This window comes from Stenella coeruleoalba, assembly GCF_951394435.1.
Source record: "Stenella coeruleoalba genome assembly, chromosome: 16".
In the NCBI taxonomy this organism is placed as follows: domain Eukaryota; kingdom Metazoa; phylum Chordata; class Mammalia; order Artiodactyla; family Delphinidae; genus Stenella; species Stenella coeruleoalba.
In genome coordinates, this window is record NC_137162.1 from 37,017,287 (window position 1) to 37,033,162 (window position 15,876).

The following is a 15,876-nucleotide window of genomic DNA, read 5'->3' on the forward strand; positions in this document are numbered from 1 at the left end:
CATGATTCAGTTTTATTTCAATGTACCTGCCAACAGCAATGCTTCCCTCCAGTTCTAATTTGTTTTCATCTAGAAAATCACTTAAAAAACAACTTCTTTACTAAACTTCTCTGACTTCAGTCTTTCTCTCCTTTTAGTCTATCTTGGTTACTGATAAAATAATTTAAATTTATTTGTAAAATTAAAGTTTAACTGGACATGGGTCTGAAAGGATCTCCTGTGAATAAACTATATGCTGATTGCAGTGACTGCTACCTGATTTCTAATTTGGTTGCTCAAAAATCATTTTTCTTACCTTTTCTTTCCTCTACTGTCTTCTACATAAGAGCAAGTTGAGTTCTGGGCAGGTGAGGTAGGACTATGTATATCACCTTTAATTCAGCAAAAGAGCTATCGTAATAATAATTATATTATTATGATAATATAATATCATATTATAGTAATGGGTTACTAATTATATACTAACCAAAAGCTTTCCTTCCCTGGTTATCTGAAGTAATGCATTGACCTCCATTCTCAGCCCCCACAACCGCCTTATCAAATAGGAAGCAGTTGAGTCTAGAGATTAGACATGCAGCCTCCAGGGTCAGACCACATGGGTTCAAAGCCTGACTCCAAGCAATAACTGCAGAATCACAACTACCCAGACTGCAAAGTGGGGTTGATAACAGTAACTAAGGAAAGACCTGTTGAGAAGGTGAAGTGAGAAAATGCTTGTGAAACCAACAGCCAGCTGCTTGGTGTCAGGAAGCACTCAGCAAATGATAATGACCATTATCTCCATTTTACAGGGGAGGAAACTTGAGCCTAGACTAGACAAGCAACTTAAGTAAGTGGTGGAGCAAGGACTCAAAATTAGGTATGTAATATCCCAGAGTTCATACTCGTAGTCACACAGCGATACTCGCAATTAATATTTAATAGCTGATGGTGAAATCAGGGGAAAGTCAAATTCTTGGACTTTGGACAAGAGTGATAGGATTTATTGCAGAAATGAGACTTCAGTTCAGCATTACATCTGTTTCATCGTCTTCCGGCCAAAGAAATAAAAGGGCATCCATTCCCTCCACTTGTTTCTTAGGCAGAGTGATGCGATGTCTGTGGACTGACCACCTGGAATATGTAGTGAAGAAATTCAAATGCATAATTATTCGACCAAGACACAGTTTAATTCAAAATATGTGCTGGTTTTTAATGTAACTTCTAAATTGTGGTACTCAAATTACTTGGCCATAAAAAAGAATGAAATAAATGTCTCTGTAGCTACATGGATGGACCTAGAGATTATCACACTGAGTGAAGTAAGCCAAAGACAAATAACATATATCACTTATGTGGAATCTAAAACATAATACAAATGAACTTATTTATAAAACAGAAACAGGGCTTCCCTGGTGGCGCAGTGGTTGAGAGTCCGCCTGCCGATGCAGGGGACACGGGTTCGTGCCCCGGTCCGGGAAGATCCCACATGCCGCGGAGCGGTTGGGCCCGTGAGCCATGGCCGCTGAGCCTGTGCTCCGCAACGGGAAAGGCCACAGCAGTGAGAGGCCCACGTACCACAAAAAAAAAACAAAACAGAAACAGACTCACAGACATAGAAAACAAAGTTATGGTTACTGAAGGGGAAATGGGGGAGAGGGATAAATTAGGAGTATGGGATTAACAGATATATGCTACTATATATAAAATAGCTAAACAACATGTATTTACTGTATAGCACAGGGAACTATAGCCAATGTCTTGTAATAACCTATAATGGAAAAGAATTGGAAAAAAATATATATATATGTATAACTGAATCAGTTTGCTGTACACCTGAAACTGACACAATATTGTAAATCAACTATACTTCAATAAAAAAATAAAATAAATTCTGGTATTCAAAAGGCATTTCATATGCTCACAAGTATACTAATTTATGATTCTGTTGTACTTTTTAAATGAGGTGATTCAATTAATATCTTCATAAAACAATTAAAAATTCATAAAACATTTGGAAAATGAATTTGAAGTGTTGGGGAGAAATTCAGTTAATTTGCCAAGATAGATTCATTTGAGCTTAATTGTGTTATCTTGCTGTTGAAATACTAAAATTTCATGGAAATTATGCATTCTAAAGATAAGCCACCCATAAGCCACTAAACTCTAACATCCACTTGAACATACTTCCCTTTTTATTGCAATTTGCTTTTAAGAAAATACTATCCAAGGTAACACTTGCACTGTTGGTGGGAAGGTAATTTGATACAGCCACTATGGAGAACAGTATGGAGCTTCCTTAAAAAACTAAAAATAGAACTACCATATGACCCAGCAATCCCTCTACTGGGCATATACCCTGAGAAAATCATAATTCAAAAAGAGTCATGTATCACAGTGTTCATTGCAGCACTATTTACAATAGCCAGGACATGGAAGCAACCTAAGGTGTCCATCGACAGATGAATAGATAAAGATGTGGTACATATATACAATGGAATATTACTCAGCCATAAAGAGAAATGAAATTGAGTTATTTGTAGTGAGGTGGATGGACCTACAGTCTGTCATACAGAGTGAAGTAAGTCAGAAAGAGAAAAACAAATACCATATGCTAACACATATATATGGAATCTAAAAAAAAAAAAGGTTCTGAAGAACCTAGGGGTAGGACAGGAATAAAGATGCAGAGGTAGAGAATGGACTTTAGAACATGGGGAGGGGTAAGGGTAAGATGGGACGAAGTGAGAGAGTGGCATGGACATATATATACTACCAAATGTAAAATAGCTAGTGGGAAGCAGCCACATAGCACAGGGAGATCAGCTCGGTGCTTTGTGACCACCTAGAGGGGTGGGATAGGGAGAGTGGGAGGGAGACTCAAGAGGGAGGGGATGTGAGGATATATGTATATGTATAGCTGATGTACTTTGTTATAAAGCAGAAACTAACACACCACTGTAAAGCAATTATACTCCAATAAAGATGTTAAAAAAGAAAAGAAAATACTATCCACAAGTTATCTAATTCAATGAAGCATAATGAGTCAGAAATACATTTTTTAAATAACATCATCTTCTTGCCTGCCAGATGCCTGAAGCCCAGAGATGAGGTCAGTCCTTGGGCATTATTAATCAATTTTATTTAATTTTCATAAATTTCCTAAGGGCAGTGCTTGAAAGGCATGAATTTAGTCCAGCACTACTTTCTTTCTTTTTTTTTTTTTTTTTTTTTTGCGTTACGCGGGCCTCTCACTGTTGTGGCCTCTCCCGTTGCGGGGCACAGGCTCTGGACGCGCAGGCTCAGCGGCCATGGCTCACGGGCCCAGCCGCTCCGCGGCATGTAGGATCTTGCTGGACCGGGGCACGAACCCGTGTCCCCTGCATTGGCAGGCGGACTCTCAACCACTGCGCCACCAGGGAAGCCCCAGCACTACTTTCAAAAGCAAAAGCTGTCCCAGAATACCTCTCATACGCTGCTTCTCCTGTGTTCCTCAACCAAAGGAAATATTCTAACTGTTCAACATATTTCAATAGACAGCTGCAGTCACATTTTTGGTTTTGAACTAGACAATCTCTTCAACGAGGTGGACAAAACCAAAACAGGCTGTGTCCCTTCATAACTTTCCCTGGCAGGTTACTTTTAAATGTTTAAAGAGCCCCCTCCCTATACTGCCAAAGTCGTTAGCAAGTGGCCATCCACTGTTTCTCTTTGTTCGCCCTACTCACTTCCTTCTTATTTTCCTTCACTGCAGCTTATACCCCTCTACTCTGATGTAAAGTTTCCTCTGAGTGTGGTTCCTGGGCCACCTGCACCATAATTACTCAGTGGAGGAGGAGGGTGGTTGTTAATAAGAAACAGATTTCTATGCCCCATCAAGTCAGAATTTCTGCCAAGGGTGCCCCACAGAGCTCTATTTTTATCAAGCAGCCTAGGAGATCTTTATGCACATTGAAACTTGAGACTCACTGCATCAGATAAAACTGCTCTAAGACAGTTACAAATAACCCCCTAAATACCTGCCTTGATCAGCTGAACAGTACCTACTTTAGAACAAACTCCTGCTTTGCTCTAAATGAAGCAGAGGCATTTCCTTTTTCCTCCCACTTCCCTCACCTTGCATCTTACCTATTAATTTTCTGTCTTTTAACATACTTTTATTCCATGGGACACATTTCTTTCAAGGCTTCATTTAAGGCTTAATCTGAGCACTGTGTCTACACTCCATCCACTTTCACCAGGGTATCAGACTGTGATTTCTCACTCAATAGTTCCAAGGCTAATAACTACTGTATATCTTTCCCACAAGTATCAGCTCCAAGTAAATTCATTCATTCATTCATTTATTCAACATTATTTATGAAGCTCCTACTTCCTGCTAGGAACTAGTGAGCAAAGACACAGAGGATATTGATCTTTTGAAATTTACCTTCTGCTAGAGGCAGGAGGTTGAGCACAGAGGTACTAAGTAAGATACTAAACAACTAACTGCACAAATATATCATTAAAACTGCGGTAAGTGCTACAAATACGAAATACAACAGAGGTGGTTATGCATTTTTTGGCAAAAATATCTCAGAAGTGGTGGTGTGTCCTTCTCAGTACATCAGGAGACACTGATTTGCCCTGTTATCAGCGATGTTTACTCTGATCACCTAAGTTATGTCTGCCATGTTTCTCCCCTGTAAAGATACTATTTTTCCTTTTGTAATTACAAAGTGTCTTATAGGGAATTACTTTGCCAATATGCAAGTATACTTTTGCCCATTCATTTTAGCATCCAAAGATTATTCTTTTCTGAAGTGATTATTACTGTGGTGTTTGAAAATGGTGAATTTTCTATTTCTATCCTTTTTTCTATATTTATTAGTTTAGTTGGAGTTTTTGTTGAAGGTTGTTTAATTTTTTGTACAAAATTTTAAAATTTTAGGCTGTCAAATGGATCTATTTTTTTCTTTTATGATATCTGGATTTTTCATCATTCTTTAAAAGGTCTTCAAACTGACTGATGATAAAAATTTTTTTTAAATATGTCTACCAATCTTTTCTCCTAGTAATTTTATGGTTAGTTATTTTTGAATAAATACCGTTGATCTGTGTGGAATTTATTTTTATGTAAGTAGTATGACAAGGATACAGATTCTTTTTATCATTAGGCAAAAAGATCCTGAATCTCTTCAATTTTGCTTAGCTTCTTATTTAATTCTCAACTCTGCTCAATAAGGTGATCTGCCCAAACTAGGAACTAAGTACATATTTATTAAATTGAAGTAGTCTCTGTTAATTATACCTCAATGAAGGTGAAAAGTAAAAGTCTGGGAGTGATGGATAAACTTGCATAGAGAAGAGATATCGGCAATTCAGAGAGGAGGCAAGCATGCAACTGTGTTTGAGATACCCCAGGGCTGGACTGAAAGTGGTAAAAAGAATGTAGAAGGATAAATAGCAATTGGGAGCGATTCTGAGGGGGAAAAAAACATAGAACCTGGAAGTTAAGTGGACAGACAGGGATATAGGAGCGTAAGTAGGCAAAGATACTGCAAATGTTGGCATCTAAGGGAAGTGGAGATGGTGATGCTTCTGACTTCAACAGAGAAAACTTCTCCTCTATCTCAGTGAATGGCATCAACACCCAATTACACACAACCTGGCAAAACTTGGAAACAGTCACCATGCATCTTCTCCCTCCCTCAACTCCACATCCATTCTACCACTTATAGTTGCTGAGTCACCCTCCAAGATATCTCTCAAATCTGCATTTTCTCACCATCTTTCCTTACAGTACCCAATCTGTGTCACCCTTTACTCTGTCTGCATCGCTCGAATAGCCTTCTAATTGGTCTATTTGTTTCCATCATGCTCCCCTTTGTTTAATTCTATATACAACAGGTATGCTATTCAGATATTGTCATTTCTTCACTTAAAACCCTTTAATAGCTTTCCATCACTGTCAATATCATGCATCTTTAATAGGTCCCACAAAGCTGGGTCTGATCCAGCTGCCAACCCACCAGCCTTCTATTCACCCTCATTTCACACTTCTACTTCCTCTGTATCTTTCCAGTGTTGGTTTAAGCTTCTCTTCCTCAGGCAGATATTTTTGACCACTTCCAAACTAAGTCACACTCTTGGTCATATACTCATGAAGAAATACCATACAAACCCAAACTGAGGGATTTTCTACAAAAAAAAACTGGCCAGTGTTCTTAAAAAGTGTCAAGATGATGAAAGACAGAAAGACTGAAGGAATGTTTCAGATCAAAAGGGACTCAGGAGACATGACAAAAAATGCCATGTGTGATCCTGTATGGGGTCCTGGACCAGAAGGAGGACACTGGTGAAATGTGAATAAGATCTGTAGATGAGACAATATAGTATTGTAACAATGTTAGTATCCTGATTTTGATAACTACCGCGATTATATTAACTGTTAATATTTGGGGAAACGGGTAAAAAGGATATACAGAAATTCTGTGTACTATTTTTGCAATTTTCTGGAATTCTGAAATTATTTTAAAATTAAATATTTTAAAAATGTTCAATCAGTACCTTAACAATCCCTTCAACAAGTAAAATGACAACAAAAGGAAAAAAGTTTGCATCATATGCAACATATATAATATTGATTATGTCTAAACTATAGGGCATATTTGCAGAACAGTAATAAAGAGATACAAAGTTGAATAAAAATCGGCAAATGGAATGAACACGTCATGAGAGAAATATAAATGGCTAAGCAGCACGTGAAAAATATTAATTTCACTAGTAATTAAGAAACTATGGATTTGAAATGGTATTTCCACTTATTTGATTGATAAAATTTACATGATTGGTCATACTTAATATTGATGAAGACTGGAAGAGAAATTGGCAATTAAAAAAAATAATACGCATTCCTGTTGACCAAGCAATTCTAAGTTTCCCCCATAGACTGTCCTGCCCAAATAATACACTAATACACACACACACACACACTCACACACACACTTGCTCCCACTGTAGCATGGCTTAAAAATATTACAATTTTGGAAATTAAAATACACAGCCATCAAAAGGAGGTTATTTGAAATAAAGAATCTGTACAGGAAATGAAGCCATTAGAAAAGACTTACATCTATACGTGCTGAACCAGGAAGTTGTCCGCGTTACAGCATTAAGTGAAAAAAAAAGCAAGTTGTAAAATAGCATATAACGTATGACTCCCACATATGTATTTAATGTATGTTGGCATTTGCAAGAAAGGTATCTGAACAACATGCACTGGATTTTTCTCAGCTGTTCTCTCAAGGATGAAATCATGAAGGATTTCATATTTAACTTATTCATTTCGGTACAATTTGTTACAAGTATGTATCACTTCATTATGACAAATTATACTGTTTTTAAAGCCTATACATTCTCAGTAGGTAGCTCCAGATTTGAAGCCTAGCCCTGCCAGTTTCTAGATGTGTGGATTTTGATCAATTACTCCCTGAGTCTGTTTCCCTTGTCTAACGTGAGACCCTTGCCTCACAACGTTATGAAGGTAGTGGTAGTTGAAACAGTTATTCAAGGGCTTTCTAAACCCAGAGAGGCTATCTGGCCTGATGACTGGGCAGCCTTGGTGTCACACCATAACATGCAGCTGCTGGAGAGCAGTTTATTGGCTACAGACCTTCAGGAAAACAGCACGGGAGAACACTGCTGCATGAACCCTTCAGTCAGTCCTGCCAAATTCAAAGCCCCAAGTGCTCACCCTGCTCCCTTCTGCCTTTCCTTAATCCTCTCTTCTGGACCACGTACCATGTGTCCCTAGCACAAGAGTAAGGCTTGTTTGCATCAGGTTAGTCCCCTGCTCAAAAAAGCAACTGATAACCTAGTGTCTACCCGAAGAGGTCTAAACACCCTTGCTGGCCCTCAGTGCTGTGCACTATTAGACTTTGCTTTCCACTGCTTCCCAATATAGAAGTCTTGCCCTACTTTTCTTTTTGATCAAACCCTCTCTGCCCTATCCCAACATCTGTCATTCAGAAGGAGGTGCAACATTCTTTCCTGCCAACTCTGTGGTTTTCTGATTTCTTCCACCTGAAAACAGGTATTAATAAGAAAATTAAACACAGTGTTGGCTGCCATTATAAAAACTCCAAGGCAGCCTTGACGGCTATGTTATTCCATAAAAATGTATATGAAAATCAGAGGAATAAATGCATCAAGCTTAAAAACAGAAGCACAAATTTGCATATAAAATTAGACTTAGCTCCTAAATAGGTTTTTCTCTAAGTATGGTTTATTGACCACCTGCATCAGAATCCTCTGAAAAGGCTGTTAGAAGAAGGCTCCCAGGCCCCGCCCAATCTTACTGAATAATAACCTAGGGGGTGGCACGGAAGTGATTCTGGTTTTTTGAGACTAGTTTGCGATGCACTGCCCTAGTTACCTTTCTAAGTCTTTCAATAATATTACACTTGACAAAAGACAAAGAACCTTGATGCCATAAGCATGTGATGGTCATTTACATTTCTTTCAAAAGCCACATTTGAATTTCTTGAACTTTTCAATACTTGGACAAAAAAAAGTTCCACACCCACCAATGATTGTAAGTGATTTTCATCTTTTTTTTTTTCCTTAAAGTACTACATTGATTCAGTAAGCAGTTTCTCTGCCCCATTTTTACAAAAACAGGAACATATGAAGGATTTATTCCAGGCTTCTCTTTTCTAATCTCATTCCATCTACCACTTCCAATTGTTCCTCTTGTTAAAGAAAATTTATCCTGTGGAACAGTTTATAAACCAACCTCTCAAGGACAAAACAGATTGGAAAAGGAACTGAAGTCAATCTGTCAGAAGACTGAAGCATGAACCCACAGGCATAAAGGCCTCTCCATATTTCTTCTCAGTGGTTGAAATGCATACTTCCGGTGTTAAAAGACAGGGCTCCAGCAACAGGTTAAATAAAATTATACGGTCCTTAGATGAGCTGAATTTAAACTTGATCACCATTACTGACTGCAGTTTTCTTTATGCCTTTAATGAAAAGGTGCACAGTTGATTACTGTCCTAGCCACTCAAGTTTGAAGTAACACTCCCAAAAAAGACCCACAGTGGAGTTTCCCCCAGTACCTGCAAAGGCAAAACAGGCAGGCAGCGTTAACTGGGGACTGGAAGGGTTAAAAATGAGTCATCACTGGCCTCCTGTTTCCAATAAACCAGGGTCAAATCAAGTCAAGCAATCAAAATGAATAATTTGTGATGAGTCCCTGAACAGCTATCTCTTGTATGAGGCTGGGCTGAATCTTTGGTTCATTTACGGTGAAAGCACTGAAACCTAAGTATAGCAAAAGTTTAAAAACAAAAGACCGAATTCACCAAAACTCAAACTTAATCAAGTTTAAACTCACAAAATTTTAAAATAGTTCCTTTAAAAGAAACTGGACTTTAGTTAACTAATTATGTAATTTGCACAAAAGGGTAAAATCAAACAATGCAGACTGTATTTTTAAAAATGAGATTTAAAAAATTTTCCTCAACTAAATAGTATCTGTGAACTTTACACAAGACCAAGAAAAGTTTTTGCCTCCTTAGAAAAAAACAATACTAGTTACAGATTTCTGAAATTTATTTATGAGAATAAAGAATTATAAGGACTAATGTAATGTTAAAATATTGAAATCAGTGATGACATACACCTTGCTAAAGAAGTGCTGGAGGAATGCAGAATTTTTGATTCTTTGTTGCTACAGCAGTCTTCCCACCTATAATTAAAATCTGGCCTCTCTTTTTTTTTCTTTTTTAATTGAGGTATAGTCGAAGTATAATATAATGTTAATGGCAGGTCCAATGATAAAAACGCCTGGCCTTTTATAATTACACGTAATTATGTCAAGTCAAAGAACAGCTAAAATTTACTCTGCTTTTACTCTATAAAATATTCTGAATAAAAATGGTTATGAAATGTCATCATAACTTCACCATGGCTTCTGAATGGGAGATATATAAGACTCTGAGAGTGTGGACAAAGGTGGATGGCATAGAAGTTTTTCAGAATACTGATACCTTTCCAATAATATAATGTACACATAATTATTCGTAACATCTCTCTTCTCCAGTGATTCTTTACATCTAACGTAAATGTCTCCCTAATATGTGTTATACAGTATCTATTATATTACATATAATATGTAGTATAATGTATATATTTTATAATACATACCTTATATATAATGTATACATTATATTATGTATACACGACATACACTGTATAAAATGCATCTAATATATATTATATAGCTAAATAATATTACATCACACAATATATATAAAACATATAATGTATATATTATACATTATATTAGGGAGACATATCCTGCTGCCTCCAGCGAAGGATCACTAGGTACAAGGAAAGATATTACAAATGAATATAATACGTATTGCATATGTCAACTGTTAGGCAAAAACAAAAAATAACCTACTTTTAAAGCATATGTGAAAACACAAATTGGACCCCTTCTTAAAGTATTTAATGAAACACATTTACAAAATACCCAAACATCAAGGAAAAACAGCAAACGTTTTGTACAATAATCTGGGTACTAATTCTATCTATATAGGAGATGACAAACTCTGCAGTGGAAATGACTGGAGCCCTGGATCTCATTAGGACAAGCCCCCACTTTTCTCTCCCCAGTCAGTGTCCCCAGCACCTGGCATGTGATCAGGGATACACACAAGTTAGGCAAGCAAACACCGGAGTCGGATTGTCTGGGTTTGATGCCCAGCTCTATCACTCTATCCCAGCCTATGGCCCCGAGTGAATTACCTGGCCTTTTTGTGCCTCAATTTTTTAATCTGCAAAATGGCACCTATTCCATAAGGTTGTTTTATGAATTAATAACAATAGTAACAACTAATACATGTAGCAGTTAACCTTGTGCCAGACACTTCTCAGTACTTTTCATTTATACCTATTTATTCATTTAATCCTTCCCCAAACCTTATGAGACAGAAACTAATATCCCAATTGAAAGATGAAGAAACTGAAGCTCAGAGAAGTTAGTAACTTAATCAAGGACCCACAACTCGTAAATGGCAAAAAGAATTCATGTTCCCAACCACTCCATCATCCTTGAGATAACAAATGTAAAGGCTGAGTACAGTGCCTGGCATATAGCACATGTTTAATAACTAGTATTTATTAATAAGTATTTGTCAAACGTTTGCAAGATTCTGAGGTTACACCAGGGCTCGGCAGGAAAGAATGCTGTGATCAACTGGTGAGGTGTTCCGTGGATGTGGAATACGTGTGTGATCACACTATGCCCCAGGTTTACGATTCCTCTTCCACATAAAACAAAGAATCCTGATGTCTGGCTGTCTGATGTTTTCCCTTCTTCATCTCAGTGTCTCTGGGATCTTATGTCAGGCTGTCATTATCTGACATCACATTTCACCTCCACTCTCTCCTTCTGTTAACCCACTCACTCCCCATCCAACTGCCAAAGTGCTCTTCCGAAAAGATGCTTTCATTACGTACTCCTTTCAAGGAACCTACCTTGAATTGGCTACTTGATCTAAATCAAAATTCCATCCCCTTGCTTTCAAGGGACTTAATGAGACATGGAAGGAACATGCCTTTAACTCTAGTTCAAGGGCTCGGGTGCCTACTTATCAAATGAATACTTGATAAGAATGGCCATGTTTCATTATGCAGAGAATAGCAGTAGTGTTTGTGTTACTTCACAACAGTAATAAGCAATTTTTAAATTTTATTTATTTTGGACACAGCCCAACAGGAAAACCTTTTGAAATGTTTAAGGATCTCATTTGATTTTTATTCAGGATGAAACAAGCTTGATTGGAGGACAAAAAGGGAAGAATATCAGAGAAAAATCTGCATTATTATATGCACCATAATGTTAATATCCAGACAAATTTCAGTCAGCTTTCTAATCGTTCATCCTGAAATTAGATCATGAATCATAATCACAGGGTAAACCTCCAATGACTGGGGATGTTAAGTCAGAGCTATTAAAAAAAAAAAAAAAACGGAAGGCATAACACTCTTCATATTCAAGATCATACAATGCACTCATTTATTTTGAAAGGCTAGCTAGAGCTAATCAAAACATACGAATTACTGGTGTTTATATCAAGGGGCTGCTTTTAATAAATACAAGTTACTCAGTAGCCAGTGGTCTGAATTAATGTCTGTAAGCCAACCACATCAATGGACAAACATAACGTGGATTTAATTTAAAATTTAGAAAGAAAATCAAATATGAACTTTGAAGACTTAGCAATTTGCCAAAAGTTTAACTGGCTTTTCTACTCAACATGAGGAGATGAAGGATTGTACTAGAAGTTCATCTAATTTGCTTAGAAATGCAACTAATTTCTGACAAAAGGCATATCCAGATGTAGCTACATCTAGATCATTCCTGAGTTGAACATTACGATGTCAACTCAGGATTTCTGAATGTACACTCAACACATCCAACTGGACAATTCACATGTTCAGATAGCTGAAATAAGCAAGTCAGTAAGTACCAATACAGTGGTTTTTTCTTTGTTTGGTTTTGTTTTGTTTTAGCGGGATCGTTATTGTTCCTTCAGTTGAGGAAGTTGGTCTTAGTTGACTATCAATTGGCTCCAATTTAATGTTTGATGTTTGATGATTCATATAAAGTTATGGCTAAAAATAATCAATACTAGAAGAGGTGATGTAGTAAGGTTGGGAAGATTCTAGAATTGGTATTCATTTAACAAATATTTAATGGGCAGCTGAGATCCATTAGCCCTCAGGGGTAGAGAACTGACTCTCACATTTTCAGGGATGACCATGAGTCATTTCCCGTAGTTTCAATTGAAGCTACTCCTAAATCTTTCACAGGGGAGAGAAAAAAATGCTAGGATTAGACAGAATCACAAACCCAGTGGTTTATAAGTGTGTCTAATTGGTAAATGTATCCTCCCTGAAGGCACATGGCATTTTCTGGGCAGCATCTACTATTTCTTCTACCCCTCCGATCCTGAGCAAGAATTACCAGGTTTTGCTTCTCTATAAAAGGCAACCTCGCTCTCTGGATTGTAGCTGTAAGTAGTCTTGGGAAGAGTCCTTGAAGAAGGAATGTGATCGAACTGTGTTAAGACCTTTGTGCCGAAAGTAAACAGAGGTAACTATTACTAACAATTCTTTATTTTTTATCAGTCCTTCTCAGAAGCTAATCCCCAAAACAGTCTCCTCTCCAGGAAATAATCTCTTTGCTGAGGACACCCTTGGGACCATGATGCTCCCACTTCTCCTTCCAAGCCTTTCAATGGGAATGAGTCCTATAAAACAGAGCAAAAGTATGCAAGAAACTGGCCCTAAAGACCACAATATGGGTAAAGGACTTGGATTCTCTGCCTGCTGATTTAAATGGTGCTTATGTTACAAAAGACTGTAAGAAAACACGTTTCTTCTTAAAATTCCCAAGAACAAGCTAATACATAAATTACAAGTGAAGTAGTATGTTCAAGAGCAGATTCCCAAGAGGCAAGCAATTTGCTATATACGTGCTTGAACAGAAAACAAGCAGCCTGTTCATTTTCCAGGGAGATTCTAATAACATTTCATGCCTTTGAATGAAGATGTAATGGAGCAAACGGTAAACAAGAGGTACCTACTTCCCAGTGCCTTCCCAAAGGCATTGACTCAGTATTAAAAAGAAACATAGATATTTACAGTGTAGCTATAAAATGTCTACAATAATAGAGTCACAGAGTACATTTTTTATACATATATATTTTAAAACAGAGTACCTTTTTGAAGTTCAATTTAGCATCCATCCCACAAACATAAGACTGCCAACTGAAACAAGATCTGGAAAAGCATAGAAGATAGTGGCTTAAACTCTGTGTAAAACAACCATAGAAAACTACTCCCCGAAACTTGAAACAGAAAATCAAACATTCACGTGTAATTGAACGGCTGGAACAAATCTGCCATATTGACCTTGACAGGGCCTTGAATCATGAGATCATAAATCAGCATCCTGGTGATATCCATTATAAACTTAGAAATGCCTTAAAACCTAAGACTTCATTTTATTCTCAGTGATTAGCAGGATGTTTGGAAAGCACTGGGCTCTCTGGAGCTTACTTTGAAAGATTCAAAGATTCAAACACCGATTTCCAGAAGGCCACCCCGAAGCCACCCAGACACTTAAGATTTTCTTCAATCCTCTCGATCAGGTTCTGTTTCCTGAATTACTTATTGTTTATTTATTTATTTTCAAATTTCAGTAATTACAGCACCTTAGGCTCTTGGCTATCAGCGGTGTGGCTTGTTTCAGAGAGTTCTGGAAAATTATGTTTTAGTGACATTCCACTTCTTTGTGTGTTTCATTAAAGGCTCTCCGTTAAGGCTTATAAATTATTCAGGTGAGGGAAAATGCCTTATGAGTGGCTCATAAACGGCGTAACAGTGGCTCATAAACGGCGTAACAGTAAGCATCATCTAGAAAGGCATGACACACGGTCCTGCAAGGACGCCTGTTTTTCCAACCGCCGCCCCTTCCCTCCCCACACCTCGCACCCCCAAAGACAATGCGGGGGGTCTCTCTGAACGCCGACACCATCTCCGAGGCCGCGCCCCAAGCCTAAACCAGAAACACCCGCGTGGAGGTAGATCACTGCGGGCGTCCCACCCTGCCCCCAGGAGCCACGGCTTCCTGCTTTCCCCATCAAGGTGAAACTAACCCCTCGGAGCCCGCTGGGGGGCGGACAGAGGCAACGCAGGTTGAGGCAGCCGACCGCAGGACTCGCAGGAAGGAAGTGAGCGGCCGCAAAGCGCATTTTCCTCCCGCGGAGCAAGCCCGGGACAGGACGTCGCCAGCGGAAGAGGGGCCGGCGCGCGCCAGGCCACCGGGCACACGCGTCCGCCGTGCACACTTGCCTGTGCCGGTGCGCGCACACACACACAGACACACACACACGCGCGCGCGCGCCTACTCACCAGCAGCCCCTGATGTCCGGAGCCCGCGTGGGATGGCGACTGCAGCGGCTGTCCCCGCGCCTGCCGTGTGGCCTTGGCATCCGTCTGGCCGCTGCAGCCCGGGCCGCGGTGGCTTTTGCTAGAAGGCACTGCAGTAGGGTGATAGGGCACCCAGCGAGCAGTCGCCCGCTCCCGTCACTCTGCCGACCCTCCTCCGCTTCTCCACGGACTGATGGAGCTTTGCTACCTTCACTCGTTTGGCTTCTGTGCGTTCCTCTCTTCCTCCTCCACTTCGCTGCCGTAGCTCCCCAGCGCCCAGCGCAGAGAGCTCCCTCGAAAACCCACGCGCAGGCCTGGCGATCCCGAGCCTGCAGCAGCCGTCCCTGATGCCGCCGCCGCCGCAGGAAAATAAACTGTCACTGCGATGGTCCCGGCCTCCTCTGCCCCGGCCCCTGGGTGCCGCCTCCGCCTCTGCCTCCGCCCCTTCCTCGGCGGCGGCCTCCCGTGTTCCGCAGAAAACGCTCGCGGGTGGAAGCAGGTCCCCGCGGTTCGGCCTAGAGTGAATGTGAAACAATCGGGTGCGACTTTCTCTTCTGAAACCCTGCCCGTCCCCTTCTCAGCCCAGAACCACGTGAACTCTCATTTCGCTCCACCATCAGTTTCACTGAGGGGGACCAGAGTGGGTGCCTTTTAAGTGCACACGTGAGGTGATACAGCTGGATTTGACCGTGAACTCGCATCGCAGTCAGAGGAAGGATAGGGTTTTCGTGAAAATCCCACTTACACCGTATTAGGAATTCCACCTTGAGATTTATCCATAACCCCCCCCACACACACACCGTGAAACAGTTTAGTCCTCCTCCCCTCTCCCTGCTCTGTGTCCTGTGGTAATGCAGGCTATTATGATATCTTTGGGATATTATATTATTATCATGTGCATTGTTT

At 39.6% G+C, this 15,876-nt stretch overlaps 1 protein-coding gene across 3 annotated transcripts in view; it reads right to left on the reverse strand.

The window, feature by feature from the left end:
• Positions 1 to 14,894, reverse strand: part of STAMBPL1 (STAM binding protein like 1) — a 43,092-nt gene extending 28,198 nt beyond the window's left edge. For 2 of the 3 annotated variants that reach the window (XM_079900774.1, XM_079900771.1), the window contains exons 1-2: positions 14,697 to 14,894; positions 13,758 to 13,818 (exon numbers count right to left, since the gene is read on the reverse strand). The gene's annotated coding sequence lies outside the window, so the exon portion shown is untranslated. Of the gene's footprint in view, positions 1 to 13,757; positions 14,131 to 14,696 lie in introns of those variants that run through there. The other variant, XM_079900772.1, reaches the window with a different exon arrangement.
• Between the last annotated feature and the right edge of the window lie 982 nt (positions 14,895 to 15,876).